Genomic DNA, 4,877 nt, shown 5'->3' with positions numbered 1-4,877 from the left:
CCATCTTGCTCCATCTTCCATGGCACAGCCCTTTAGTTACTAGAAGATGCCTCTCAAGGCTTCCTGTTTCTGGCGGTGGGAAATGGCAGACTCCCACAAGATCGGACCCCAGCCGTTCCAATAATTCAGGGCTGATATGGGGGTAATTAGCCCTGGCAGCCTCCACAGGGTAGGGGAGGACTGTCTCAAAGACCCGAGGATTGTCCGAGATTGCCGGCGTGCACTAAGGTGCAGCTGGCAGGACACTGGGTCAGATTTGGACGATAAACAGACACGGCTGGATTGAAGGAGCGTGAGGAAAAACCTGCAGAAGTGTACAGTTCCTGGGGGTTAAGTTCGGACTTCAAAGAGATTCTCATCATGGTGTTTGGATTACGTTTGCTATGTTTTTTCTCTCTATATACTCAACAATTATAATTGGTCTTTTATGTCAAGCCTCATTAAGAATTTAAACTTTTTAAAAAAGAGTACAGATGGACTTTTATTTATAATTAGGCGTTTAACTGCTAGGTTTCATTTCGGATTTGAGAGATCTGACGGAGATGCAGGAAGAGACAAGGTGGTTTCCACTAGTTTCTACTAGTGACACTAGTGAAATTTTATATCTCTTCTTTTCTTTGAGACAAGAGGTGCTGTGTGCTGACTGACTTTGTGATGAATCAAGATAACTACTTGGAACAATACACAGTGCAGCTGTTTGCAGAAGCTTTTTATATTCATTATGAGTGAAAGAAAAAGCTAAGGGATGTCTAGCAGCCCCCCCCCCCCCCGGGCTCAGGGGGGGAGAGTGCGGTTTCCAAAGGCCGATCGATCGCCAAATGACTGATACCATGGGACACAGTTTAATATTGCAAACAGGTTTGCCTAATAACTTAATTTGGAAGGTACTGGTTTAAGGAAGGTTGGACAATTAAGGCGTTGCTGCCCCATCAAAGATAACAGACTTGGACAACATCCTGGAATTGGAACGGAATCAGATGAAGCTGAGCTGAGAAAAAGGCAGCTGGAAAAATTTTATATTAACAAAGTTATATTTGGACGATGAAAGTACAGTGGTCCTCTGGTTAAGTACTTAATTCATTCCGGAGGTCCGTTCTTAACCTGAAAATGTTCTTAACCTGAAGCACCACTTTAGCTAATGGGGCCTCCTGCTGCTGCCGCGCCACCGGAGCACGATTTCTGTTCTCATCCTGAAGCAATGTTCTTAACCCGAGGTAATATTTCTGGGTTAGCGGAGTCTGTAACCTGAAGCGTATGTAACCCGAGGTACCACTGTATATGGTGAATGAGAATCCTGGGCCCAAGAACAAAAAAGTACCAAGCGTTAATATTGAGATGTGGAAAATATGGAAACAACAAGGAGAAGCAGGACTAAGATGCAGAGATCTGCTCCAGAGATCCAGACCGTGGGGAGCCCCAAGAAATTAATAAATACAATTTGGACTATAATTTGATCTTCTTTATTTTAGTTTTTTAGTTTTTAATTGAAGTCTTATGATCAGATGTTTATTTGGATGTTTTCTATTGGAAAATAAATAAAAATGATTTTAAAGAAGAAGAAGGCTCTCATATCTCCTCTTAGTCTCCTTTTCCATGATAAACACCCCATCAGCTGGGTTTCCCAGCCACTCTGGGCGGCTTCTAACAAAATATTAAAATACAATAATACAATAATTAAAATACAATAATTCAAGACCCTTGGTCGCCCTCCTCTGCACAACCTTCAGATTCTCAATATCCTCCTTAAATTGTGGTGCCCATCAATGAACACAGAACTTGAGGTGTGGTCTGATGAAGGCAGAATAGACACTACACTTTGTTGATTAAGCCTAGAATAGCATTAGCTTCCTTTTTTTGCTGCTGCTGCTGCTGCATCACACTGTTGACTAATATTAAGCTTTTGGTCTACTAAAGACCCCTAGATCCTTTTCACATGTGCTACTAATAAGCAAGGTGTCCCCCATCTCATACTGATGCATTTGGTTCTTCCTGCCTAAGTGCAGAACCTCACATTTGCCCCTACTGCAATTCATTTGGTTAGTTTGGGTCCAGTTCTCGGATCTGTTAAGGTCATCTTGAATTCTGATCCTGAGGGTGTGCACCCCTCTAGAGGGTGCCCTTCTTCCTCCATCTCTGACTTTGGCTTTGAGAAAAGGAGGGAGGACCACTTCCTGAGCCCAATGGAAGATGGAATTATCCTTCAGGGTGAAGGTGGGGTCTCATCACAGCATGACAGGATCCCTCTGAGTGATACCCAACTCCTTGCAGGTTAATGGTCACCCATGAAAGAGCCTTCTGGCTCCAAAGCTTCAGGGGGATCTTCTGCAGGGGCTCCAAGGGGTGCCTGTGGGCACCTTCAGTACTGTGTGGAGGGAAACTGTGCCCTGTGGGCGGTTTTAGTTGTGCTGCCTCCTTGGAAGAAGCGTTGGACAAGGCAGAGGGAACCCAGAGGGACTCCTGCTCACCTGAGCCCAAGGCTGCCCCGTGTGTGTGGAGGGTGTTGCAGGGGAGCCTTTGATCCAGGGCATCCTTCAGGAAGGGCAGGAGGTCCAGTACCTGTCCTGCTAGGGAATCTGCCTTCTTTTTGACCAGTGGGACATTTTTGTCAGTGCCTCGCATATATTCCTCAAACAGGTGACCCTGCTCTACCAGTATTTCCTCCTCATTGTTAACTGAGACTCTGCTGGATGAGGGATTTTTAGACGACGCTGGGTGCCCATGTCTCCAGCCCAGGCCTTGTAACCCTCTTCACACAAGGCCTTGTGCCCCACAGGTTGTCAGGTATCATGTCCCCAATACGTCTTGCCCTTCTTTTCAAGATTTGGAAACCATTTCGTCCAGCATGTGACACTTGTTTATGTGTATCCTGCGGCCCTTCCCCTCAGCTATTACTGAATACAAATGTCTCTGTATTAAAATATATTGCAAAATCCATTGAAGGTTCTGGTTCTATATCATGTTTGTGTATTAAGGTGGGAAGCTGTCCAGCCACCCCACCTCTCCCAAGCGTCCTCCAAAGGATGAGGTCTCCAGAGACCCTGGCTGAGCCCTGATCTCAGAGTTCCCCTTCTTGTCAGGATAGGACCATGTCTGAACCGATATCCCTCTCTGCCTCATGACTTGAGACAGGCCCCTTGGCTTCATTCTTTTTTGTGCCTGCTTAAAATACATTGTTCAGGTGAGCCTTTCCAGATGCAGAGATACTGATGTGCTTTAATCTTATGCTGTTATTCTTTCAATCTCTTTACTGATTAATTTTCGATTTTGCTGCTTGATTGTGATGTTTTAAATGGTTTGCTACTGTTTTTAATTGACCGTATTAACATTTTTAGTAAACGGCTTAGATGTTTTGTTACCACCAAGTGGCATTTTACTCAATGGAAATAAATATATTCCACACCCACCCACCCTTGTGGGGCTTTTGAAACCTACAGGACTTTTTTGCAGAACGCTTGCAATTGTGACTTTTTGCCAAGCCAAAGTATGTAAAAAATAAGGACTGCTTTCTTTGCCTATGTGTGCCTGTCCCCTGCCACAAGCACAGCAACTCGTTACAACCTTTTCCTTGGATCCGATCCTGTTTGGGGGTTGCCCTAAGCAGTGAAGCATGCTGGGATCAGCCTCTTCTTTTCACCCCGCCTCTTGTTTCTGGACATGAATTCAAAGTCCAAACTTCCTGACTCCCAAGTTGAAATGAAGCAAGAATGGATCATCACTGGCAGTACAGAGGCTGACCACCTGAAGATCCCTGAGCCCATAACTGCCCCTCTTTTTTTACATGCATTTCAGATTTGTTCAATAGCCAAGTTCTGCTGCAATGCCAGGCCAACCCCCTAAGACGCATTAAAGCATCCATGATAGATGGCCTTCCAACCTCTGCTTTAAAACCCCCAAGGAAGGAGAGGCCACCACCTTTCATGGAAGCCATTTCCTTTGCCAAACAACTCCTACTGTCAGAATCTTCTTCCTGATGTTTAGTCAGAACCTCATTTCTTGTCATTTGAAGACCTTGGTCCGAGTCCTACCCTCTGCAGCAGGAGAAAACAAGCTTTCTCCATCCTCCATGTGGCAGCTCTCGAGATATTTGGAAATGGCCTTATCTCCTCTCAGTCTCCTCTTTTCCGGGCTTAACATACCCAGCTCCCTTCCAGATGTTTTGGACCACAACTCCTCCCAGCCCCCCAAGCATCATCTGGCCATATTAGCTGGAGCTGGTGAGGCTGGCAGTCATAGAATCGTAGATTTGGGAGGGACCACAAGGACCATCTAGCCTGACCCCCTGCAAAGCAGGAAGCTCTTTGTCCAATGTGGGGCTCAAACCCAGGACCCTGAGAGTAAGAGTCTTGCACACTACCAAAATACCCAGAGGGCACCTGCTTGGGGAAAGCAGTTCATTCCCAGAGTGACGCTCCCTTTCTTGGCTCTCCACCTGCAGCTGCTGGGTGACCTTGGGCCAGTCACACTTCTCTGAAGTCTCTCAGCCCCACTCACCTCACAGAGTGTTTCTTGTGGGGGAGGAAGGGAAAGGAGAATGTGAGCCGCTTTGAGACTCCTTCGGGTAGTGATAAAGCGGGATATCAAATCCAAACACCTCCTCTTCCTTCTCCTCCTCCTCTTCTTCTCTTCATGGGGCAGGGATTCCCAAAGTGATCCATACTGAGTCCCAAATCCCAGAAGACCCTTAATATGGAATGCTGGCAACTCAGTTGGTACAGCACGAGACCAGGGCCAGACTGAGGTTTGATGAGGCCCTAAGCTACTGAAGGTCATGGGGTCCTTTATATGTCCAGCTGTCCTTAACAACAAATTGTCGCTGCTTTTTGTGTTAAATATATGCTACTGTATATGGACCTAATAGGTATCTAAAGCCATTTGCA

This window comes from Podarcis raffonei, chromosome 13 (genome assembly GCF_027172205.1).
Source record: "Podarcis raffonei isolate rPodRaf1 chromosome 13, rPodRaf1.pri, whole genome shotgun sequence".
Classification (NCBI taxonomy): domain Eukaryota; kingdom Metazoa; phylum Chordata; class Lepidosauria; order Squamata; family Lacertidae; genus Podarcis; species Podarcis raffonei.
This window is presented reverse-complemented; position numbering follows the sequence as displayed.